This window comes from Hyla sarda, unplaced genomic scaffold (assembly GCF_029499605.1).
Source record: "Hyla sarda isolate aHylSar1 unplaced genomic scaffold, aHylSar1.hap1 scaffold_1370, whole genome shotgun sequence".
Classification (NCBI taxonomy): Eukaryota; Metazoa; Chordata; class Amphibia; order Anura; family Hylidae; genus Hyla; species Hyla sarda.
The window spans coordinates 69,320-95,285 of NW_026607999.1; the positions used below are offsets into that span (position 1 = coordinate 69,320).

Sequence of the window (25,966 nt, forward strand, 5' to 3'; positions counted from 1 at the left end):
CGGTAGTTGCAGTATCTTGTAATACCTTTTTTATTGGACTAACAAGATTTTGTAGAGACAAGCTTTCGGGATTCCTCCCTTTATCAAGTCATAAGCATTTCTGAGCTCACAAGGAGAAAACACAGGTTCTATCTCACAAAATATGCAGGGGTTAAAACAACATTAGTGGAGAATGGACATTAAGTTGGGCCATAAATTCAAGTTCCCATCCGTCCCACACCAAGAAAGGCATAATATACAGCCAAGCCATCAGGTACCACCGCATCTGCTCCAACCCTGATGACAGAGACACACATCTACAAACACTAGCTGAGAAATTTAAACAAAAAGGTTACAAACCAAGGACCATCCATAAGAAAATCCACTCTGCTCTTCAAACACCACGTGAACACCTGCTGCAATACAGAGAGAAACAAACCTCATCACGCATACCACTGGTAGCCACATACAATCCCACCCTTGAGGAAATACGCAAAATCATCAAAGACCTGCAGCCAATACTAGCAGAAGATGAGGTGTTAAAGCAAATCTTTCCTGAACCACCCATCTTGGCCTTCAGACAACCACCCAACTTAAAACAAAAACTGGTCAATAGGAAACTACCCACAGACACATCAGATACAGACAATGGGACCAAACCCTGCGCCAAACCGCGCTGTAAACTCTGTCAACACATCTGCACAAATTCTGAGGCCTCCCACAACAACAAGGCATACAACATCAAGGGGCAATACTCCTGCACCACAGAGAATGTAGTCTACATGATACAATGCACCAAGTGTGACCTGGGATGTTACATTGGTGAGACCAGTCAGCCACTCAACAAAAGGATGAACCTCCACAGATCGTCCATCAACAACCATAGAGAAAAGGACTATTGCACCCCAGTTGGACACCACTTCACTCAAACAGGTCACTCCCTACAGGACCTCAAAATCAAGATCCTGAAAGGAAACTTCAAGAACACCCAGGAAAGAAAGACATTTGAAGCCAAAATGATAGTTCTTTATGACTCCAAGAACAGAGGACTTAATGTGGATTTAAGCTTCTTATCCCATTATCAAAATTTCCTATAACCTTTGCTAAACTCTCTACTCTCTCCCTGCTCTAACACCATCACACCCCTGCTCCCCCTCCCCTGTCTAGTCTTATCTTCAGTCTATGGTTCTGTAGTAAAATTGTCTGTCCAGCGTAACCACTATTCTCACCTCTGCTCTCCAGCCCCCCCCCTCCCCTCCTCATCCTTATCTGTATCTATCGTCCTATTGCTATACAATTTATGGCCCAACTTAATGTCCATTCTCCACTAATGTTGTTTTAACCCCTGCATATTTTGTGAGATAGAACCTGTGTTTTCTCCTTGTGAGCTCAGAAATGCTTATGACTTGATAAAGGGAGGAATCCCGAAAGCTTGTCTCTACAAAATCTTGTTAGTCCAATAAAAAAGGTATTACAAGATACTGCAACTACCGATGATTTTGCTTTTTATATATATATATATATATATACGCGCACACACACACATATATATAAACGTATTCTCCGTTGAGATATTGCAGCCGCTGCTGTGTCCAGGCCCAGGAGCCTTAGCACTGTGCTGTGATGTCACTCAATACCACTGACATCACTAGGTGTAAACAACATCTCTCCTTTGCTGTGTATGTGACTATGGAGCTGTTTGGTGATGTCGTCTATTATGGCCTTCATAGAAGCAACAGGAGATTGTTGCATCCATCTAGAACCCTCAGAACTACAGTGCTATGATGTCACTCACTTCCACAGGCCTTGCAGAGTGTAAACAACAGCAACCCAGCTTTGTCGTGTATGTAACCATAGGGATTGTGATGTCACCTAGAACCTTCACAGCAGCGACAGCTTTATGAGGAGCATCAGCACTGCTCTGCCTGAGCAGAACCATCACCGCCATAGGTTGTCAAATAACCCGGATTTAACCCACACAGGTAAGTCCAATGGGGTGCAGGCATGTCCTCTATGCTTACAGCTTCCCGTGGGTGTTGGTTTGATACCGTTTGGGGACAGCCAAGGAGGCATCTGCAGGCAACAAAGGTAGGTGTGTGCTTGTGTGTGTGTTTCCTATGCAGATCCTAAGCCCAGTGTCACATGCAAGTAGGAGGAGTAAGAAGGGTTCCTGGCAAATCCGGGTTATGGATTGCATTTAAAAAGGCCCCGTGGGAGTGCAATGGGCCCCTGTCTTGCTGCTTAGCAATAATGGTATGGGTTTAGGTTCTGCTGTGTGTACTGGTGGTTGACTGCCCCCCAGCCCAGAGTGTGCATGGAAAATTGTCTGGCAGCCTCCCTGACAGCAAGCAGTGATAGTGCCCATGAAGGGGACCTTGTTGGGCCCGCCCCTTTCACGGTTATCGCTTCTCGGCCTTTTGGCTAAGATCAAGTGTAGTATCTGTTCTTATCAGTTTAATATCTGATACGTCCCCTATCTGGGGACCATATATTAAATGGATTTTTGAGAACGGGGGCCGATTTCGAAGCTTGCTTCCGTCGCCCTATGCATTGACCCGATATGGCAGTATCTTCGGGTACAGTGCACCACCCCCTTACAGGGTTAAAAAGAAAGATTCCTACTTTCATTGCTACCTGCTTGCTGGCTAGCCAGCTAGCCAGCCCTGTGGGCCTTGCTGCTGCTGCTGCTGCTGCTGCAGCCAAAAAACAAAAGGTGGTGCTGCTGCTGCTTCTGCTGCTTCTGCTTGTGTCTGGCCGCTGTTGGAGCGTCCAGGCACAGGACTTCTGCTGCTGCTGACTAAATGGCCTCCTTAATTGGATCATTTGAGTAGCCAGCACACCTGTGCAGGTAGGGCATGACATGATAGGCAGCTGCCTTGATAGCGGGTGGGTGCTGAATGTTCCTAATTGACAAAATAAGATTAATGCTTATGAAGAAATATAAAATCTCATCCCTTCCCCAATATCGCGCCACACCCCTACCCCTTAATTCCCTGGTTGAACTTGATGGACATATGTCTTTTTTCGACCGTACTAACTATGTAACTATGTAACATAACATGGGGGGGTCTCCTGGCTGTTCACACAGGTGTGTCATTGCTGTACATTGACCATGCATTGCTTCTGTGGTATTGCAAAGGCAAAGACAAATGCTTCCAGCCATCCATTGCACTAATGGATTGGTCATCAGCTGGCTGTCTATGTCCCGCATCAATATAGACCAAAGTACAGAGGGTTAGGCTATGCTATAGTGCACCTACCTGATGCATCAGAAGGTGCGAGGCCCTTGCTAAATTCTGTGCACAGACTTTGAGATCTATGCTTTAGACTGTATCTAAACCTGCTCCAACATGGACTGACATTCTGGCCTACTTTCAGCCGATGCGACTTGTCTGTCGCTGAACAGTCGCTTTTTATGTATTCAGCACCTATGTATAATGTTGTAAAAATGCTCTAGAAGCTAAAGTCGCAGAAATGTCACACATATTTGGCCTGCAACTTTCTGTGCGACAAATTCAGACAGGAAAAATCAGTATAAATCCTTAGAAAATTATCCCCCAGTGTCTCCATCTGCTGGCGGTATTGAATAAGCATTGCTGCACTGATGGGGTATGCATTAGACGAAAAAAAAGAAGAAAAAGAAGAATAATACGCCCAGAAAAGAGGCGAAAAGGAGAAAAACGTAAAAAAACGTGAAAAAAAAGTAAGAGGAAGAGAAGGGAAAAAAAGGTGGAAATGGGTTTAAAAGTGATTTCGGCGGAGAAATATATATATATATATATATATATATATATATATATATATATATATATATATATACGCGCACACACACACATATATATAAACGTATTCTCCGTTGAGATATTGCAGCCGCTGCTGTGTCCAGGCCCAGGAGCCTTAGCACTGTGCTGTGATGTCACTCAATACCACTGACATCACTAGGTGTAAACAACATCTCTCCTTTGCTGTGTATGTGACTATGGAGCTGTTTGGTGATGTCGTCTATTATGGCCTTCATAGAAGCAACAGGAGATTGTTGCATCCATCTAGAACCCTCAGAACTACAGTGCTATGATGTCACTCACTTCCACAGGCCTTGCAGAGTGTAAACAACAACAACCCAGCTTTGTCGTGTATGTAACCATAGGGATTGTGATGTCACCTAGAACCTTCACAGCAGCGACAGCTTTATGAGGAGCATCAGCACTGCTCTGCCTGAGCAGAACCATCACCGCCATAGGTTGTCAAATAACCCGGATTTAACCCACACAGGTAAGTCCAATGGGGTGCAGGCATGTCCTCTATGCTTACAGCTTCCCGTGGGTGTTGGTTTGATACCGTTTGGGGACAGCCAAGGAGGCATCTGCAGGCAACAAAGGTAGGTGTGTGCTTGTGTGTGTGTTTCCTATGCAGATCCTAAGCCCAGTGTCACATGCAAGTAGGAGGAGTAAGAAGGGTTCCTGGCAAATCCGGGTTATGGATTGCATTTAAAAAGGCCCCGTGGGAGTGCAATGGGCCCCTGTCTTGCTGCTTAGCAATAATGGTATGGGTTTAGGTTCTGCTGTGTGTACTGGTGGTTGACTGCCCCCCAGCCCAGAGTGTGCATGGAAAATTGTCTGGCAGCCTCCCTGACAGCAAGCAGTGATAGTGCCCATGAAGGGGACCTTGTTGGGCCCGCCCCTTTCACGGTTATCGCTTCTCGGCCTTTTGGCTAAGATCAAGTGTAGTATCTGTTCTTATCAGTTTAATATCTGATACGTCCCCTATCTGGGGACCATATATTAAATGGATTTTTGAGAACGGGGGCCGATTTCGAAGCTTGCTTCCGTCGCCCTATGCATTGACCCGATATGGCAGTATCTTCGGGTACTGTGCACCACCCCCTTACAGGGTTAAAAAGAAAGATTCCTACTTTCATTGCTACCTGCTTGCTGGCTAGCCAGCTAGCCAGCCCTGTGGGCCTTGCTGCTGCTGCTGCTGCTGCTGCAGCCAAAAAACAAAAGGTGGTGCTGCTGCTGCTTCTGCTGCTTCTGCTTGTGTCTGGCCGCTGTTGGAGCGTCCAGGCACAGGACTTCTGCTGCTGCTGACTAAATGGCCTCCTTAATTGGATCATTTGAGTAGCCAGCACACCTGTGCAGGTAGGGCATGACATGATAGGCAGCTGCCTTGATAGCGGGTGGGTGCTGAATGTTCCTAATTGACAAAATAAGATTAATGCTTATGAAGAAATATAAAATCTCATCCCTTCCCCAATATCGCGCCACACCCCTACCCCTTAATTCCCTGGTTGAACTTGATGGACATATGTCTTTTTTCGACCGTACTAACTATGTAACTATGTAACATAACATGGGGGGGTCTCCTGGCTGTTCACACAGGTGTGTCATTGCTGTACATTGACCATGCATTGCTTCTGTGGTATTGCAAAGGCAAAGACAAATGCTTCCAGCCATCCATTGCACTAATGGATTGGTCATCAGCTGGCTGTCTATGTCCCGCATCAATATAGACCAAAGTACAGAGGGTTAGGCTATGCTATAGTGCACCTACCTGATGCATCAGAAGGTGCGAGGCCCTTGCTAAATTCTGTGCACAGACTTTGAGATCTATGCTTTAGACTGTATCTAAACCTGCTCCAACATGGACTGACATTCTGGCCTACTTTCAGCCGATGCGACTTGTCTGTCGCTGAACAGTCGCTTTTTATGTATTCAGCACCTATGTATAATGTTGTAAAAATGCTCTAGAAGCTAAAGTCGCAGAAATGTCACACATATTTGGCCTGCAACTTTCTGTGCGACAAATTCAGACAGGAAAAATCAGTATAAATCCTTAGAAAATTATCCCCCAGTGTCTCCATCTGCTGGCGGTATTGAATAAGCATTGCTGCACTGATGGGGTATGCATTAGACGAAAAAAAAGAAGAAAAAGAAGAATAATACGCCCAGAAAAGAGGCGAAAAGGAGAAAAACGTAAAAAAACGTGAAAAAAAAGTAAGAGGAAGAGAAGGGAAAAAAAGGTGGAAATGGGTTTAAAAGTGATTTCGGCGGAGAAATATATATATATATATATATATATATATATATATATATATATATATATGCGCACACACACACACATATATATAAACGTATTCTCCGTTGAGATATTGCAGCCGCTGCTGTGTCCAGGCCCAGGAGCCTTAGCACTGTGCTGTGATGTCACTCAATACCACTGACATCACTAGGTGTAAACAACATCTCTCCTTTGCTGTGTATGTGACTATGGAGCTGTTTGGTGATGTCGTCTATTATGGCCTTCATAGAAGCAACAGGAGATTGTTGCATCCATCTAGAACCCTCAGAACTACAGTGCTATGATGTCACTCACTTCCACAGGCCTTGCAGAGTGTAAACAACAACAACCCAGCTTTGTCGTGTATGTAACCATAGGGATTGTGATGTCACCTAGAACCTTCACAGCAGCGACAGCTTTATGAGGAGCATCAGCACTGCTCTGCCTGAGCAGAACCATCACCGCCATAGGTTGTCAAATAACCCGGATTTAACCCACACAGGTAAGTCCAATGGGGTGCAGGCATGTCCTCTATGCTTACAGCTTCCCGTGGGTGTTGGTTTGATACCGTTTGGGGACAGCCAAGGAGGCATCTGCAGGCAACAAAGGTAGGTGTGTGCTTGTGTGTGTGTTTCCTATGCAGATCCTAAGCCCAGTGTCACATGCAAGTAGGAGGAGTAAGAAGGGTTCCTGGCAAATCCGGGTTATGGATTGCATTTAAAAAGGCCCCGTGGGAGTGCAATGGGCCCCTGTCTTGCTGCTTAGCAATAATGGTATGGGTTTAGGTTCTGCTGTGTGTACTGGTGGTTGACTGCCCCCCAGCCCAGAGTGTGCATGGAAAATTGTCTGGCAGCCTCCCTGACAGCAAGCAGTGATAGTGCCCATGAAGGGGACCTTGTTGGGCCCGCCCCTTTCACGGTTATCGCTTCTCGGCCTTTTGGCTAAGATCAAGTGTAGTATCTGTTCTTATCAGTTTAATATCTGATACGTCCCCTATCTGGGGACCATATATTAAATGGATTTTTGAGAACGGGGGCCGATTTCGAAGCTTGCTTCCGTCGCCCTATGCATTGACCCGATATGGCAGTATCTTCGGGTACAGTGCACCACCCCCTTACAGGGTTAAAAAGAAAGATTCCTACTTTCATTGCTACCTGCTTGCTGGCTAGCCAGCTAGCCAGCCCTGTGGGCCTTGCTGCTGCTGCTGCTGCTGCTGCAGCCAAAAAACAAAAGGTGGTGCTGCTGCTGCTTCTGCTGCTTCTGCTTGTGTCTGGCCGCTGTTGGAGCGTCCAGGCACAGGACTTCTGCTGCTGCTGACTAAATGGCCTCCTTAATTGGATCATTTGAGTAGCCAGCACACCTGTGCAGGTAGGGCATGACATGATAGGCAGCTGCCTTGATAGCGGGTGGGTGCTGAATGTTCCTAATTGACAAAATAAGATTAATGCTTATGAAGAAATATAAAATCTCATCCCTTCCCCAATATCGCGCCACACCCCTACCCCTTAATTCCCTGGTTGAACTTGATGGACATATGTCTTTTTTCGACCGTACTAACTATGTAACTATGTAACATAACATGGGGGGGTCTCCTGGCTGTTCACACAGGTGTGTCATTGCTGTACATTGACCATGCATTGCTTCTGTGGTATTGCAAAGGCAAAGACAAATGCTTCCAGCCATCCATTGCACTAATGGATTGGTCATCAGCTGGCTGTCTATGTCCCGCATCAATATAGACCAAAGTACAGAGGGTTAGGCTATGCTATAGTGCACCTACCTGATGCATCAGAAGGTGCGAGGCCCTTGCTAAATTCTGTGCACAGACTTTGAGATCTATGCTTTAGACTGTATCTAAACCTGCTCCAACATGGACTGACATTCTGGCCTACTTTCAGCCGATGCGACTTGTCTGTCGCTGAACAGTCGCTTTTTATGTATTCAGCACCTATGTATAATGTTGTAAAAATGCTCTAGAAGCTAAAGTCGCAGAAATGTCACACATATTTGGCCTGCAACTTTCTGTGCGACAAATTCAGACAGGAAAAATCAGTATAAATCCTTAGAAAATTATCCCCCAGTGTCTCCATCTGCTGGCGGTATTGAATAAGCATTGCTGCACTGATGGGGTATGCATTAGACGAAAAAAAAGAAGAAAAAGAAGAATAATACGCCCAGAAAAGAGGCGAAAAGGAGAAAAACGTAAAAAAACGTGAAAAAAAAGTAAGAGGAAGAGAAGGGAAAAAAAGGTGGAAATGGGTTTAAAAGTGATTTCGGCGGAGAAATATATATATATATATATATATATATATATATATATATATATATATATACGCGCACACACACACATATATATAAACGTATTCTCCGTTGAGATATTGCAGCCGCTGCTGTGTCCAGGCCCAGGAGCCTTAGCACTGTGCTGTGATGTCACTCAATACCACTGACATCACTAGGTGTAAACAACATCTCTCCTTTGCTGTGTATGTGACTATGGAGCTGTTTGGTGATGTCGTCTATTATGGCCTTCATAGAAGCAACAGGAGATTGTTGCATCCATCTAGAACCCTCAGAACTACAGTGCTATGATGTCACTCACTTCCACAGGCCTTGCAGAGTGTAAACAACAACAACCCAGCTTTGTCGTGTATGTAACCATAGGGATTGTGATGTCACCTAGAACCTTCACAGCAGCGACAGCTTTATGAGGAGCATCAGCACTGCTCTGCCTGAGCAGAACCATCACCGCCATAGGTTGTCAAATAACCCGGATTTAACCCACACAGGTAAGTCCAATGGGGTGCAGGCATGTCCTCTATGCTTACAGCTTCCCGTGGGTGTTGGTTTGATACCGTTTGGGGACAGCCAAGGAGGCATCTGCAGGCAACAAAGGTAGGTGTGTGCTTGTGTGTGTGTTTCCTATGCAGATCCTAAGCCCAGTGTCACATGCAAGTAGGAGGAGTAAGAAGGGTTCCTGGCAAATCCGGGTTATGGATTGCATTTAAAAAGGCCCCGTGGGAGTGCAATGGGCCCCTGTCTTGCTGCTTAGCAATAATGGTATGGGTTTAGGTTCTGCTGTGTGTACTGGTGGTTGACTGCCCCCCAGCCCAGAGTGTGCATGGAAAATTGTCTGGCAGCCTCCCTGACAGCAAGCAGTGATAGTGCCCATGAAGGGGACCTTGTTGGGCCCGCCCCTTTCACGGTTATCGCTTCTCGGCCTTTTGGCTAAGATCAAGTGTAGTATCTGTTCTTATCAGTTTAATATCTGATACGTCCCCTATCTGGGGACCATATATTAAATGGATTTTTGAGAACGGGGGCCGATTTCGAAGCTTGCTTCCGTCGCCCTATGCATTGACCCGATATGGCAGTATCTTCGGGTACAGTGCACCACCCCCTTACAGGGTTAAAAAGAAAGATTCCTACTTTCATTGCTACCTGCTTGCTGGCTAGCCAGCTAGCCAGCCCTGTGGGCCTTGCTGCTGCTGCTGCTGCTGCTGCAGCCAAAAAACAAAAGGTGGTGCTGCTGCTGCTTCTGCTGCTTCTGCTTGTGTCTGGCCGCTGTTGGAGCGTCCAGGCACAGGACTTCTGCTGCTGCTGACTAAATGGCCTCCTTAATTGGATCATTTGAGTAGCCAGCACACCTGTGCAGGTAGGGCATGACATGATAGGCAGCTGCCTTGATAGCGGGTGGGTGCTGAATGTTCCTAATTGACAAAATAAGATTAATGCTTATGAAGAAATATAAAATCTCATCCCTTCCCCAATATCGCGCCACACCCCTACCCCTTAATTCCCTGGTTGAACTTGATGGACATATGTCTTTTTTCGACCGTACTAACTATGTAACTATGTAACATAACATGGGGGGGTCTCCTGGCTGTTCACACAGGTGTGTCATTGCTGTACATTGACCATGCATTGCTTCTGTGGTATTGCAAAGGCAAAGACAAATGCTTCCAGCCATCCATTGCACTAATGGATTGGTCATCAGCTGGCTGTCTATGTCCCGCATCAATATAGACCAAAGTACAGAGGGTTAGGCTATGCTATAGTGCACCTACCTGATGCATCAGAAGGTGCGAGGCCCTTGCTAAATTCTGTGCACAGACTTTGAGATCTATGCTTTAGACTGTATCTAAACCTGCTCCAACATGGACTGACATTCTGGCCTACTTTCAGCCGATGCGACTTGTCTGTCGCTGAACAGTCGCTTTTTATGTATTCAGCACCTATGTATAATGTTGTAAAAATGCTCTAGAAGCTAAAGTCGCAGAAATGTCACACATATTTGGCCTGCAACTTTCTGTGCGACAAATTCAGACAGGAAAAATCAGTATAAATCCTTAGAAAATTATCCCCCAGTGTCTCCATCTGCTGGCGGTATTGAATAAGCATTGCTGCACTGATGGGGTATGCATTAGACGAAAAAAAAGAAGAAAAAGAAGAATAATACGCCCAGAAAAGAGGCGAAAAGGAGAAAAACGTAAAAAAAGTGAAAAAAAAGTAAGAGGAAGAGAAGGGAAAAAAAGGTGGAAATGGGTTTAAAAGTGATTTCGGCGGAGAAATATATATATATATATATATATATATATATATATATATATATATATACGCGCACACACACACATATATATAAACGTATTCTCCGTTGAGATATTGCAGCCGCTGCTGTGTCCAGGCCCAGGAGCCTTAGCACTGTGCTGTGATGTCACTCAATACCACTGACATCACTAGGTGTAAACAACATCTCTCCTTTGCTGTGTATGTGACTATGGAGCTGTTTGGTGATGTCGTCTATTATGGCCTTCATAGAAGCAACAGGAGATTGTTGCATCCATCTAGAACCCTCAGAACTACAGTGCTATGATGTCACTCACTTCCACAGGCCTTGCAGAGTGTAAACAACAACAACCCAGCTTTGTCGTGTATGTAACCATAGGGATTGTGATGTCACCTAGAACCTTCACAGCAGCGACAGCTTTATGAGGAGCATCAGCACTGCTCTGCCTGAGCAGAACCATCACCGCCATAGGTTGTCAAATAACCCGGATTTAACCCACACAGGTAAGTCCAATGGGGTGCAGGCATGTCCTCTATGCTTACAGCTTCCCGTGGGTGTTGGTTTGATACCGTTTGGGGACAGCCAAGGAGGCATCTGCAGGCAACAAAGGTAGGTGTGTGCTTGTGTGTGTGTTTCCTATGCAGATCCTAAGCCCAGTGTCACATGCAAGTAGGAGGAGTAAGAAGGGTTCCTGGCAAATCCGGGTTATGGATTGCATTTAAAAAGGCCCCGTGGGAGTGCAATGGGCCCCTGTCTTGCTGCTTAGCAATAATGGTATGGGTTTAGGTTCTGCTGTGTGTACTGGTGGTTGACTGCCCCCCAGCCCAGAGTGTGCATGGAAAATTGTCTGGCAGCCTCCCTGACAGCAAGCAGTGATAGTGCCCATGAAGGGGACCTTGTTGGGCCCGCCCCTTTCACGGTTATCGCTTCTCGGCCTTTTGGCTAAGATCAAGTGTAGTATCTGTTCTTATCAGTTTAATATCTGATACGTCCCCTATCTGGGGACCATATATTAAATGGATTTTTGAGAACGGGGGCCGATTTCGAAGCTTGCTTCCGTCGCCCTATGCATTGACCCGATATGGCAGTATCTTCGGGTACAGTGCACCACCCCCTTACAGGGTTAAAAAGAAAGATTCCTACTTTCATTGCTACCTGCTTGCTGGCTAGCCAGCTAGCCAGCCCTGTGGGCCTTGCTGCTGCTGCTGCTGCTGCTGCAGCCAAAAAACAAAAGGTGGTGCTGCTGCTGCTTCTGCTGCTTCTGCTTGTGTCTGGCCGCTGTTGGAGCGTCCAGGCACAGGACTTCTGCTGCTGCTGACTAAATGGCCTCCTTAATTGGATCATTTGAGTAGCCAGCACACCTGTGCAGGTAGGGCATGACATGATAGGCAGCTGCCTTGATAGCGGGTGGGTGCTGAATGTTCCTAATTGACAAAATAAGATTAATGCTTATGAAGAAATATAAAATCTCATCCCTTCCCCAATATCGCGCCACACCCCTACCCCTTAATTCCCTGGTTGAACTTGATGGACATATGTCTTTTTTCGACCGTACTAACTATGTAACTATGTAACATAACATGGGGGGGTCTCCTGGCTGTTCACACAGGTGTGTCATTGCTGTACATTGACCATGCATTGCTTCTGTGGTATTGCAAAGGCAAAGACAAATGCTTCCAGCCATCCATTGCACTAATGGATTGGTCATCAGCTGGCTGTCTATGTCCCGCATCAATATAGACCAAAGTACAGAGGGTTAGGCTATGCTATAGTGCACCTACCTGATGCATCAGAAGGTGCGAGGCCCTTGCTAAATTCTGTGCACAGACTTTGAGATCTATGCTTTAGACTGTATCTAAACCTGCTCCAACATGGACTGACATTCTGGCCTACTTTCAGCCGATGCGACTTGTCTGTCGCTGAACAGTCGCTTTTTATGTATTCAGCACCTATGTATAATGTTGTAAAAATGCTCTAGAAGCTAAAGTCGCAGAAATGTCACACATATTTGGCCTGCAACTTTCTGTGCGACAAATTCAGACAGGAAAAATCAGTATAAATCCTTAGAAAATTATCCCCCAGTGTCTCCATCTGCTGGCGGTATTGAATAAGCATTGCTGCACTGATGGGGTATGCATTAGACGAAAAAAAAGAAGAAAAAGAAGAATAATACGCCCAGAAAAGAGGCGAAAAGGAGAAAAACGTAAAAAAACGTGAAAAAAAAGTAAGAGGAAGAGAAGGGAAAAAAAGGTGGAAATGGGTTTAAAAGTGATTTCGGCGGAGAAATATATATATATATATATATATATATATATATATATATATATATATATACGCGCACACACACACACATATATATAAACGTATTCTCCGTTGAGATATTGCAGCCGCTGCTGTGTCCAGGCCCAGGAGCCTTAGCACTGTGCTGTGATGTCACTCAATACCACTGACATCACTAGGTGTAAACAACATCTCTCCTTTGCTGTGTATGTGACTATGGAGCTGTTTGGTGATGTCGTCTATTATGGCCTTCATAGAAGCAACAGGAGATTGTTGCATCCATCTAGAACCCTCAGAACTACAGTGCTATGATGTCACTCACTTCCACAGGCCTTGCAGAGTGTAAACAACAACAACCCAGCTTTGTCGTGTATGTAACCATAGGGATTGTGATGTCACCTAGAACCTTCACAGCAGCGACAGCTTTATGAGGAGCATCAGCACTGCTCTGCCTGAGCAGAACCATCACCGCCATAGGTTGTCAAATAACCCGGATTTAACCCACACAGGTAAGTCCAATGGGGTGCAGGCATGTCCTCTATGCTTACAGCTTCCCGTGGGTGTTGGTTTGATACCGTTTGGGGACAGCCAAGGAGGCATCTGCAGGCAACAAAGGTAGGTGTGTGCTTGTGTGTGTGTTCCCTATGCAGATCCTAAGCCCAGTGTCACATGCAAGTAGGAGGAGTAAGAAGGGTTCCTGGCAAATCCGGGTTATGGATTGCATTTAAAAAGGCCCCGTGGGAGTGCAATGGGCCCCTGTCTTGCTGCTTAGCAATAATGGTATGGGTTTAGGTTCTGCTGTGTGTACTGGTGGTTGACTGCCCCCCAGCCCAGAGTGTGCATGGAAAATTGTCTGGCAGCCTCCCTGACAGCAAGCAGTGATAGTGCCCATGAAGGGGACCTTGTTGGGCCCGCCCCTTTCACGGTTATCGCTTCTCGGCCTTTTGGCTAAGATCAAGTGTAGTATCTGTTCTTATCAGTTTAATATCTGATACGTCCCCTATCTGGGGACCATATATTAAATGGATTTTTGAGAACGGGGGCCGATTTCGAAGCTTGCTTCCGTCGCCCTATGCATTGACCCGATATGGCAGTATCTTCGGGTACAGTGCACCACCCCCTTACAGGGTTAAAAAGAAAGATTCCTACTTTCATTGCTACCTGCTTGCTGGCTAGCCAGCTAGCCAGCCCTGTGGGCCTTGCTGCTGCTGCTGCTGCTGCTGCAGCCAAAAAACAAAAGGTGGTGCTGCTGCTGCTTCTGCTGCTTCTGCTTGTGTCTGGCCGCTGTTGGAGCGTCCAGGCACAGGACTTCTGCTGCTGCTGACTAAATGGCCTCCTTAATTGGATCATTTGAGTAGCCAGCACACCTGTGCAGGTAGGGCATGACATGATAGGCAGCTGCCTTGATAGCGGGTGGGTGCTGAATGTTCCTAATTGACAAAATAAGATTAATGCTTATGAAGAAATATAAAATCTCATCCCTTCCCCAATATCGCGCCACACCCCTACCCCTTAATTCCCTGGTTGAACTTGATGGACATATGTCTTTTTTCGACCGTACTAACTATGTAACTATGTAACATAACATGGGGGGGTCTCCTGGCTGTTCACACAGGTGTGTCATTGCTGTACATTGACCATGCATTGCTTCTGTGGTATTGCAAAGGCAAAGACAAATGCTTCCAGCCATCCATTGCACTAATGGATTGGTCATCAGCTGGCTGTCTATGTCCCGCATCAATATAGACCAAAGTACAGAGGGTTAGGCTATGCTATAGTGCACCTACCTGATGCATCAGAAGGTGCGAGGCCCTTGCTAAATTCTGTGCACAGACTTTGAGATCTATGCTTTAGACTGTATCTAAACCTGCTCCAACATGGACTGACATTCTGGCCTACTTTCAGCCGATGCGACTTGTCTGTCGCTGAACAGTCGCTTTTTATGTATTCAGCACCTATGTATAATGTTGTAAAAATGCTCTAGAAGCTAAAGTCGCAGAAATGTCACACATATTTGGCCTGCAACTTTCTGTGCGACAAATTCAGACAGGAAAAATCAGTATAAATCCTTCGAAAATTATCCCCCAGTGTCTCCATCTGCTGGCGGTATTGAATAAGCATTGCTGCACTGATGGGGTATGCATTAGACGAAAAAAAAGAAGAAAAAGAAGAATAATACGCCCAGAAAAGAGGCGAAAAGGAGAAAAACGTAAAAAAACGTGAAAAAAAAGTAAGAGGAAGAGAAGGGAAAAAAAGGTGGAAATGGGTTTAAAAGTGATTTCGGCGGAGAAATATATATATATATATATATATATATATATATATATATATATATATATATATACGCGCACACACACACATATATATAAACGTATTCTCCGTTGAGATATTGCAGCCGCTGCTGTGTCCAGGCCCAGGAGCCTTAGCACTGTGCTGTGATGTCACTCAATACCACTGACATCACTAGGTGTAAACAACATCTCTCCTTTGCTGTGTATGTGACTATGGAGCTGTTTGGTGATGTCGTCTATTATGGCCTTCATAGAAGCAACAGGAGATTGTTGCATCCATCTAGAACCCTCAGAACTACAGTGCTATGATGTCACTCACTTCCACAGGCCTTGCAGAGTGTAAACAACAACAACCCAGCTTTGTCGTGTATGTAACCATAGGGATTGTGATGTCACCTAGAACCTTCACAGCAGCGACAGCTTTATGAGGAGCATCAACACTGCTCTGCCTGAGCAGAACCATCACCGCCATAGGTTGTCAAATAACCCGGATTTAACCCACACAGGTAAGTCCAATGGGGTGCAGGCATGTCCTCTATGCTTACAGCTTCCCGTGGGTGTTGGTTTGATACCGTTTGGGGACAGCCAAGGAGGCATCTGCAGGCAACAAAGGTAGGTGTGTGCTTGTGTGTGTGTTTCCTATGCAGATCCTAAGCCCAGTGTCACATGCAAGTAGGAGGAGTAAGAAGGGTTCCTGGCAAATCCGGGTTATGGATTGCATTTAAAAAGGCCCCGTGGGAGTGCAATGGGCCCCTGTCTTGCTGCTTAGCAATAATGGTATGGGTTTAGGTTCTGCTGTGTGTACTGGTGGTTGACTGCCCCCCAGCCCAGAGTGTGCATGGAAAATTGTCTGGCAGCCTCCCTGACAGCAAGCAGTGATAGTGCCCATGAAGGGGACCTTGTTGGGCCCGCCCCTTTCACGGTTATCGCTTCTCGGCCTTTTGGCTAAGATCAAGTGTAGTATCTGTTCTTATCAGTTTAATATCTGATACGTCCCCTATCTGGGGACCATATATTAAATGGATTTTTGAGAACGGGGGCCGATTTCGAAGCTTGCTTCCGTCGCCCTATGCATTGACCCGATATGGCAGTATCTTCGGGTACAGTGCACCACCCCCTTACAGGGTTAAAAAGAAAGATTCCTACTTTCATTGCTACCTGCTTGCTGGCTAGCCAGCTAGCCAGCCCTGTGGGCCTTGCTGCTGCTGCTGCTGCTGCTGCTGCTGCAGCCAAAAAACAAAAGGTGGTGCTGCTGCTGCTTCTGCTGCTTCTGCTTGTGTCTGGCCGCTGTTGGAGCGTCCAGGCACAGGACTTCTGCTGCTGCTGACTAAATGGCCTCCTTAATTGGATCATTTGAGTAGCCAGCACACCTGTGCAGGTAGGGCATGACATGATAGGCAGCTGCCTTGATAGCGGGTGGGTGCTGAATGTTCCTAATTGACAAAATAAGATTAATGCTTATGAAGAAATATAAAATCTCATCCCTTCCCCAATATCGCGCCACACCCCTACCCCTTAATTCCCTGGTTGAACTTGATGGACATATGTCTTTTTTCGACCGTACTAACTATGTAACTATGTAACATAACATGGGGGGGTCTCCTGGCTGTTCACACAGGTGTGTCATTGCTGTACATTGACCATGCATTGCTTCTGTGGTATTGCAAAGGCAAAGACAAATGCTTCCAGCCATCCATTGCACTAATGGATTGGTCATCAGCTGGCTGTCTATGTCCCGCATCAATATAGACCAAAGTACAGAGGGTTAGGCTATGCTATAGTGCACCTACCTGATGCATCAGAAGGTGCGAGGCCCTTGCTAAATTCTGTGCACAGACTTTGAGATCTATGCTTTAGACTGTATCTAAACCTGCTCCAACATGGACTGACATTCTGGCCTACTTTCAGCCGATGCGACTTGTCTGTCGCTGAACAGTCGCTTTTTATGTATTCAGCACCTATGTATAATGTTGTAAAAATGCTCTAGAAGCTAAAGTCGCAGAAATGTCACACATATTTGGCCTGCAACTTTCTGTGCGACAAATTCAGACAGGAAAAATCAGTATAAATCCTTCGAAAATTATCCCCCAGTGTCTCCATCTGCTGGCGGTATTGAATAAGCATTGCTGCACTGATGGGGTATGCATTAGACGAAAAAAAAGAAGAAAAAGAAGAATAATACGCCCAGAAAAGAGGCGAAAAGGAGAAAAACGTAAAAAAACGTGAAAAAAAAGTAAGAGGAAGAGAAGGGAAAAAAAGGTGGAAATGGGTTTAAAAGTGATTTCGGCGGAGAAATATATATATATATATATATATATATATATATATATATATATATATACGCGCACACACACACATATATATAAACGTATTCTCCGTTGAGATATTGCAGCCGCTGCTGTGTCCAGGCCCAGGAGCCTTAGCACTGTGCTGTGATGTCACTCAATACCACTGACATCACTAGGTGTAAACAACATCTCTCCTTTGCTGTGTATGTGACTATGGAGCTGTTTGGTGATGTCGTCTATTATGGCCTTCATAGAAGCAACAGGAGATTGTTGCATCCATCTAGAACCCTCAGAACTACAGTGCTATGATGTCACTCACTTCCACAGGCCTTGCAGAGTGTAAACAACAACAACCCAGCTTTGTCGTGTATGTAACCATAGGGATTGTGATGTCACCTAGAACCTTCACAGCAGCGACAGCTTTATGAGGAGCATCAGCACTGCTCTGCCTGAGCAGAACCATCACCGCCATAGGTTGTCAAATAACCCGGATTTAACCCACACAGGTAAGTCCAATGGGGTGCAGGCATGTCCTCTATGCTTACAGCTTCCCGTGGGTGTTGGTTTGATACCGTTTGGGGACAGCCAAGGAGGCATCTGCAGGCAACAAAGGTAGGTGTGTGCTTGTGTGTGTGTTTCCTATGCAGATCCTAAGCCCAGTGTCACATGCAAGTAGGAGGAGTAAGAAGGGTTCCTGGCAAATCCGGGTTATGGATTGCATTTAAAAAGGCCCCGTGGGAGTGCAATGGGCCCCTGTCTTGCTGCTTAGCAATAATGGTATGGGTTTAGGTTCTGCTGTGTGTACTGGTGGTTGACTGCCCCCCAGCCCAGAGTGTGCATGGAAAATTGTCTGGCAGCCTCCCTGACAGCAAGCAGTGATAGTGCCCATGAAGGGGACCTTGTTGGGCCCGCCCCTTTCACGGTTATCGCTTCTCGGCCTTTTGGCTAAGATCAAGTGTAGTATCTGTTCTTATCAGTTTAATATCTGATACGTCCCCTATCTGGGGACCATATATTAAATGGATTTTTGAGAACGGGGGCCGATTTCGAAGCTTGCTTCCGTCGCCCTATGCATTGACCCGATATGGCAGTATCTTCGGGTACAGTGCACCACCCCCTTACAGGGTTAAAAAGAAAGATTCCTACTTTCATTGCTACCTGCTTGCTGGCTAGCCAGCTAGCCAGCCCTGTGGGCCTTGCTGCTGCTGCTGCTGCTGCTGCAGCCAAAAAACAAAAGGTGGTGCTGCTGCTGCTTCTGCTGCTTCTGCTTGTGTCTGGCCGCTGTTGGAGCGTCCAGGCACAGGACTTCTGCTGCTGCTGACTAAATGGCCTCCTTAATTGGATCATTTGAGTAGCCAGCACACCTGTGCAGGTAGGGCATGACATGATAGGCAGCTGCCTTGATAGCGGGTGGGTGCTGAATGTTCCTAATTGACAAAATAAGATTAATGCTTATGAAGAAATATAAAATCTCATCCCTTCCCCAATATCGCGCCACACCCCTACCCCTTAATTCCCTGGTTGAACTTGATGGACATATGTCTTTTTTCGACCGTACTAACTATGTAACTATGTAACATAACATGGGGGGGTCTCCTGGCTGTTCACACAGGTGTGTCATTGCTGTACATTGACCATGCATTGCTTCTGTGGTATTGCAAAGGCAAAGACAAATGCTTCCAGCCATCCATTGCACTAATGGATTGGTCATCAGCTGGCTGTCTATGTCCCGCATCAATATAGACCAAAGTACAGAGGGTTAGGCTATGCTATAGTGCACCTACCTGATGCATCAGAAGGTGCGAGGCCCTTGCTAAATTCTGTGCACAGACTTTGAGATCTATGCTTTAGACTGTATCTAAACCTGCTCCAACATGGACTGACATTCTGGCCTACTTTCAGCCGATGCGACTTGTCTGTCGCTGAACAGTCGCTTTTTATGTATTCAGCACCTATGTATAATGTTGTAAAAATGCTCTAGAAGCTAAAGTCGCAGAAATGTCACACATATTTGGCCTGCAACTTTCTGTGCGACAAATTCAGACAGGAAAAATCAGTATAAATCCTTAGAAAATTATCCCCCAGTGTCTCCATCTGCTGGCGGTATTGAATAAGCATTGCTGCACTGATGGGGTATGCATTAGACGAAAAAAAAGAAGAAAAAGAAGAATAATACGCCCAGAAAAGAGGCGAAAAGGAGAAAAACGTAAAAAAACGTGAAAAAAAAGTAAGAGGAAGAGAAGGGAAAAAAAGGTGGAAATGGGTTTAAAAGTGATTTCGGCGGAGAAATATATATATATATATATATATATATATATATATATATATACGCGCACACACACACATATATATAAACGTATTCTCCGTTGAGATATTGCAGCCGCTGCTGTGTCCAGGCCCAGGAGCCTTAGCACTGTGCTGTGATGTCACTCAATACCACTGACATCACTAGGTGTAAACAACATCTCTCCTTTGCTGTGTATGTGACTATGGAGCTGTTTGGTGATGTCGTCTATTATGGCCTTCATAGAAGCAACAGGAGATTGTTGCATCCATCTAGAACCCTCAGAACTACAGTGCTATGATGTCACTCACTTCCACAGGCCTTGCAGAGTGTAAACAACAACAACCCAGCTTTGTCGTGTATGTAACCATAGGGATTGTGATGTCACCTAGAACCTTCACAGCAGCGACAGCTTTATGAGGAGCATCAGCACTGCTCTGCCTGAGCAGAACCATCACCGCCATAGGTTGTCAAATAACCCGGATTTAACCCACACAGGTAAGTCCAATGGGGTGCAGGCATGTCCTCTATGCTTACAGCTTCCCGTGGGTGTTGGTTTGATACCGTTTGGGGACAGCCAAGGAGGCATCTGCAGGCAACAAAGGTAGGTGTGTGCTTGTGTGTGTGTTTCCTATGCAGATCCTAAGCCCAGTGTCACATGCAAGTAGGAGGAGTAAGAAGGGTTCCTGGCAAATCCGGGTTATGGATTGCATTTAAAAAGGCCCCGTGGGAGTGCAATGGGCCCCTGTCTTGCGGCTTAGCAATAATGGTATGGGTTTAGGTTCTGCTGTGTGTACTGGTGGTTGACTGCCCCCCAGCCCAGAGTGTGCATGGAAAATTGTCTGGCAGCCTCCCTGACAGCAAGCAGTGATAGTGCCCATGAAGGGGACCTTGTTGGGCCCGCCCCTTTCACGGTTATCGCTTCTCGGCCTTTTGGCTAAGATCAAGTGTAGTATCTGTTCTTATCAGTTTAATATCTGATACGTCCCCTATCTGGGGACCATATATTAAATGGATTTTTGAGAACGGGGGCCGATTTCGAAGCTTGCTTCCGTCGCCCTATGCATTGACCCGATATGGCAGTATCTTCGGGTACAGTGCACCACCCCCTTACAGGGTTAAAAAGAAAGATTCCTACTTTCATTGCTACCTGCTTGCTGGCTAGCCAGCTAGCCAGCCCTGTGGGCCTTGCTGCTGCTGCTGCTGCTGCTGCAGCCAAAAAACAAAAGGTGGTGCTGCTGCTGCTTCTGCTGCTTCTGCTTGTGTCTGGCCGCTGTTGGAGCGTCCAGGCACAGGACTTCTGCTGCTGCTGACTAAATGGCCTCCTTAATTGGATCATTTGAGTAGCCAGCACACCTGTGCAGGTAGGGCATGACATGATAGGCAGCTGCCTTGATAGCGGGTGGGTGCTGAATGTTCCTAATTGACAAAATAAGATTAATGCTTATGAAGAAATATAAAATCTCATCCCTTCCCCAATATCGCGCCACACCCCTACCCCTTAATTCCCTGGTTGAACTTGATGGACATATGTCTTTTTTCGACCGTACTAACTATGTAACTATGTAACATAACATGGGGGGGTCTCCTGGCTGTTCACACAGGTGTGTCATTGCTGTACATTGACCATGCATTGCTTCTGTGGTATTGCAAAGGCAAAGACAAATGCTTCCAGCCATCCATTGCACTAATGGATTGGTCATCAGCTGGCTGTCTATGTCCCGCATCAATATAGACCAAAGTACAGAGGGTTAGGCTATGCTATAGTGCACCTACCTGATGCATCAGAAGGTGCGAGGCCCTTGCTAAATTCTGTGCACAGACTTTGAGATCTATGCTTTAGACTGTATCTAAACCTGCTCCAACATGGACTGACATTCTGGCCTACTTTCAGCCGATGCGACTTGTCTGTCGCTGAACAGTCGCTTTTTATGTATTCAGCACCTATGTATAATGTTGTAAAAATGCTCTAGAAGCTAAAGTCGCAGAAATGTCACACATATTTGGCCTGCAACTTTCTGTGCGACAAATTCAGACAGGAAAAATCAGTATAAATCCTTAGAAAATTATCCCCCAGTGTCTCCATCTGCTGGCGGTATTGAATAAGCATTGCTGCACTGATGGGGTATGCATTAGACGAAAAAAAAGAAGAAAAAGAAGAATAATACGCCCAGAAAAGAGGCGAAAAGGAGAAAAACGTAAAAAAACGTGAAAAAAAAGTAAGAGGAAGAGAAGGGAAAAAAAGGTGGAAATGGGTTTAAAAGTGATTTCGGCGGAGAAATATATATATATATATATATATATATATATATATATATATATATATACGCGCACACACACACATATATATAAACGTATTCTCCGTTGAGATATTGCAGCCGCTGCTGTGTCCAGGCCCAGGAGCCTTAGCACTGTGCTGTGATGTCACTCAATACCACTGACATCACTAGGTGTAAACAACATCTCTCCTTTGCTGTGTATGTGACTATGGAGCTGTTTGGTGATGTCGTCTATTATGGCCTTCATAGAAGCAACAGGAGATTGTTGCATCCATCTAGAACCCTCAGAACTACAGTGCTATGATGTCACTCACTTCCACAGGCCTTGCAGAGTGTAAACAACAACAACCCAGCTTTGTCGTGTATGTAACCATAGGGATTGTGATGTCACCTAGAACCTTCACAGCAGCGACAGCTTTATGAGGAGCATCAGCACTGCTCTGCCTGAGCAGAACCATCACCGCCATAGGTTGTCAAATAACCCGGATTTAACCCACACAGGTAAGTCCAATGGGGTGCAGGCATGTCCTCTATGCTTACAGCTTCCCGTGGGTGTTGGTTTGATACCGTTTGGGGACAGCCAAGGAGGCATCTGCAGGCAACAAAGGTAGGTGTGTGCTTGTGTGTGTGTTTCCTATGCAGATCCTAAGCCCAGTGTCACATGCAAGTAGGAGGAGTAAGAAGGGTTCCTGGCAAATCCGGGTTATGGATTGCATTTAAAAAGGCCCCGTGGGAGTGCAATGGGCCCCTGTCTTGCTGCTTAGCAATAATGGTATGGGTTTAGGTTCTGCTGTGTGTACTGGTGGTTGACTGCCCCCCAGCCCAGAGTGTGCATGGAAAATTGTCTGGCAGCCTCCCTGACAGCAAGCAGTGATAGTGCCCATGAAGGGGACCTTGTTGGGCCCGCCCCTTTCACGGTTATCGCTTCTCGGCCTTTTGGCTAAGATCAAGTGTAGTATCTGTTCTTATCAGTTTAATATCTGATACGTCCCCTATCTGGGGACCATATATTAAATGGATTTTTGAGAACGGGGGCCGATTTCGAAGCTTGCTTCCGTCGCCCTATGCATTGACCCGATATGGCAGTATCTTCGGGTACAGTGCACCACCCCCTTACAGGGTTAAAAAGAAAGATTCCTACTTTCATTGCTACCTGCTTGCTGGCTAGCCAGCTAGCCAGCCCTGTGGGCCTTGCTGCTGCTGCTGCTGCAGCCAAAAAACAAAAGGTGGTGCTGCTGCTGCTTCTGCTGCTTCTGCTTGTGTCTGGCCGCTGTTGGAGCGTCCAGGCACAGGACTTCTGCTGCTGCTGACTAAATGGCCTCCTTAATTGGATCATTTGAGTAGCCAGCACACCTGTGCAGGTAGGGCATGACATGATAGGCAGCTGCCTTGATAGCGGGTGGGTGCTGAATGTTCCTAATTGACAAAATAAGATTAATGCTTATGAAGAAATATAAAATCTCATCCCTTCCCCAATATCGCGCCACACCCCTACCCCTTAATTCCCTGGTTGAACTTGATGGACATATGTCTTTTTTCGACCGTACTAACTATGTAACTATGTAACATAACATGGGGGGGTCTCCTGGCTGTTCACACAGGTGTGTCATTGCTGTACATTGACCATGCATTGCTTCTGTGGTATTGCAAAGGCAAAGACAAATGCTTCCAGCCATCCATTGCACTAATGGATTGGTCATCAGCTGGCTGTCTATGTCCCGCATCAATATAGACCAAAGTACAGAGGGTTAGGCTATGCTATAGTGCACCTACCTGATGCATCAGAAGGTGCGAGGCCCTTGCTAAATTCTGTGCACAGACTTTGAGATCTATGCTTTAGACTGTATCTAAACCTGCTCCAACATGGACTGACATTCTGGCCTACTTTCAGCCGATGCGACTTGTCTGTCGCTGAACAGTCGCTTTTTATGTATTCAGCACCTATGTATAATGTTGCTCTAGAAGCTAAAGTCGCAGAAATGTCACACATATTTGGCCTGCAACTTTCTGTGCGACAAATTCAGACAGGAAAAATCAGTATAAATCCTTAGAAAATTATCCCCCAGTGTCTCCATCTGCTGGCGGTATTGAATAAGCATTGCTGCACTGATGGGGTATGCATTAGACGAAAAAAAAGAAGAAAAAGAAGAATAATACGCCCAGAAAAGAGGCGAAAAGGAGAAAAACGTAAAAAAACGTGAAAAAAAAGTAAGAGGAAGAGAAGGGAAAAAAAGGTGGAAATGGGTTTAAAAGTGATTTCGGCGGATGAAATATATATATATATATATATATATATATATATATATATATACGCACACACACACATATATATAAACGTATCTCCGTTGAGATATTGCAGCGCTGCTGTGTCCAGGCCCAGGAGCCTAGCACTGTGCTGTGATGTCACTCAATACCACTGACATCACTAGGTGTAAACAACATCTCTCCTTTGCTGTGTATGTGACTATGGAGCTGTTGGTGATGTCGTCTATTATGGCCTTCATAGAAGCAACAGGAGATTGTTGCATCCATCTAGAACCCTCAGAACTACAGTGCTATGATGTCACTCACTTCCACAGGCCTAGCAGAGTGTAAACAACAACAACCCAGCTTTGTCGTGTATGTAACCATAGGGATTGTGATGTCACCTAGAACCTTCACAGCAGCGACAGCTTAATGAGGAGCATCAGCACTGCTCTGCCTGAGCAGAACCATCACCGCCATAGGTTGTCAAATAACCCGGATTTAACCCACACAGGTAAGTCCAATGGGGTGCAGGCATGTCCTCTATGCTTACAGCTTCCCGTGGGTGTTGGTTTGATACCGTTTTGGGGACAGCCAAGGAGGCATCTGCAGGCAACAAAGGTAGGTGTGTGCTTGTGTGTGTGTTTCCTATGCAGATCCTAAGCCCAGTGTCACATGCAAGTAGGAGGAGTAAGAAGGGTTCCTGGCAAATCCGGGTTATGGATTGCATTTAAAAAGGCCCCGTGGGAGTGCAATGGGCCCCTGTCTTGCTGCTTAGCAATAATGGTATGGGTTTAGGTTCTGCTGTGTGTACTGGTGGTTGACTGCCCCCCAGCCCAGAGTGTGCATGGAAAATTGTCTGGCAGCCTCCCTGACAGCAAGCAGTGATAGTGCCCATGAAGGGGACCTTGTTGGGCCCGCCCCTTTCACGGTTATCGCTTCTCGGCCTTTTGGCTAAGATCAAGTGTAGTATCTGTTCTTATCAGTTTAATATCTGATACGTCCCCTATCTGGGGACCATATATTAAATGGATTTTTGAGAACGGGGGCCGATTTCGAAGCTTGCTTCCGTCGCCCTATGCATTGACCCGATATGGCAGTATCTTCGGGTACAGTGCACCACCCCCTTACAGGGTTTAAAAAGAAAGATTCCTACTTTCATTGCTACCTGCTTGCTGGCTAGCCAGCTAGCCAGCCCTGTGGGCCTTGCTGCTGCTGCTGCTGCTGCTGCAGCCAAAAAACAAAAGGTGGTGCTGCTGCTGCTTCTGCTGCTTCTGCTTGTGTCTGGCCGCTGTTGGAGCGTCCAGGCACAGGACTTCTGCTGCTGCTGACTAAATGGCCTCCTTAATTGGATCATTTGAGTAGCCAGCACACCTGTGCAGGTAGGGCATGACATGATAGGCAGCTGCCTTGATAGCGGGTGGGTGTGCTGAATGTTCCTAATTGACAAAATAAGATTAATGCTTATGAAGAAATATAAAATCTCATCCCTTCCCCAATATCGCGCCACACCCCTACCCCTTAATTCCCTGGTTGAACTTGATGGACATATGTCTTTTTTCGACCGTACTAACTATGTAACTATGTAACATAACATGGGGGGGTCTCCTGGCTGTTCACACAGGTGTGTCATTGCTGTACATTGACCATGCATTGCTTCTGTGGTATTGCAAAGGCAAAGACAAATGCTTCCAGCCATCCAT

At 46.0% G+C, this 25,966-nt stretch overlaps 11 non-coding genes across 11 annotated transcripts; all 11 read left to right on the forward strand.

The window, feature by feature from the left end:
• Positions 1-2,380: 2,380 nt before the first annotated feature.
• On the forward strand, positions 2,381-2,571 carry LOC130306413 (U2 spliceosomal RNA). Its single transcript, XR_008855769.1, has one exon. It is a non-coding gene; the product is annotated as a U2 spliceosomal RNA (small nuclear RNA).
• Positions 2,572-4,670: 2,099 nt separating this feature from the next.
• On the forward strand, positions 4,671-4,861 carry LOC130306426 (U2 spliceosomal RNA). Its single transcript, XR_008855781.1, has one exon. It is a non-coding gene; the product is annotated as a U2 spliceosomal RNA (small nuclear RNA).
• Positions 4,862-6,954: 2,093 nt separating this feature from the next.
• On the forward strand, positions 6,955-7,145 carry LOC130306414 (U2 spliceosomal RNA). Its single transcript, XR_008855770.1, has one exon. It is a non-coding gene; the product is annotated as a U2 spliceosomal RNA (small nuclear RNA).
• A 2,093-nt stretch (positions 7,146-9,238) lies between these two features.
• LOC130306415 (U2 spliceosomal RNA) lies at positions 9,239-9,429 on the forward strand. The gene has a single exon (XR_008855771.1). It is a non-coding gene; the product is annotated as a U2 spliceosomal RNA (small nuclear RNA).
• Positions 9,430-11,519: 2,090 nt separating this feature from the next.
• On the forward strand, positions 11,520-11,710 carry LOC130306416 (U2 spliceosomal RNA). Its single transcript, XR_008855772.1, has one exon. It is a non-coding gene; the product is annotated as a U2 spliceosomal RNA (small nuclear RNA).
• A 2,095-nt stretch (positions 11,711-13,805) lies between these two features.
• LOC130306417 (U2 spliceosomal RNA) lies at positions 13,806-13,996 on the forward strand. The gene has a single exon (XR_008855773.1). It is a non-coding gene; the product is annotated as a U2 spliceosomal RNA (small nuclear RNA).
• A 2,097-nt stretch (positions 13,997-16,093) lies between these two features.
• Positions 16,094-16,284, forward strand: LOC130306418 (U2 spliceosomal RNA). The gene has a single exon (XR_008855774.1). It is a non-coding gene; the product is annotated as a U2 spliceosomal RNA (small nuclear RNA).
• A 2,097-nt stretch (positions 16,285-18,381) lies between these two features.
• Positions 18,382-18,572, forward strand: LOC130306420 (U2 spliceosomal RNA). The gene has a single exon (XR_008855775.1). It is a non-coding gene; the product is annotated as a U2 spliceosomal RNA (small nuclear RNA).
• A 2,085-nt stretch (positions 18,573-20,657) lies between these two features.
• On the forward strand, positions 20,658-20,848 carry LOC130306421 (U2 spliceosomal RNA). The gene has a single exon (XR_008855776.1). It is a non-coding gene; the product is annotated as a U2 spliceosomal RNA (small nuclear RNA).
• Positions 20,849-22,939: 2,091 nt separating this feature from the next.
• LOC130306422 (U2 spliceosomal RNA) lies at positions 22,940-23,130 on the forward strand. Its single transcript, XR_008855777.1, has one exon. It is a non-coding gene; the product is annotated as a U2 spliceosomal RNA (small nuclear RNA).
• A 2,067-nt stretch (positions 23,131-25,197) lies between these two features.
• On the forward strand, positions 25,198-25,388 carry LOC130306424 (U2 spliceosomal RNA). The gene has a single exon (XR_008855779.1). It is a non-coding gene; the product is annotated as a U2 spliceosomal RNA (small nuclear RNA).
• Positions 25,389-25,966: the final 578 nt, after the last annotated feature.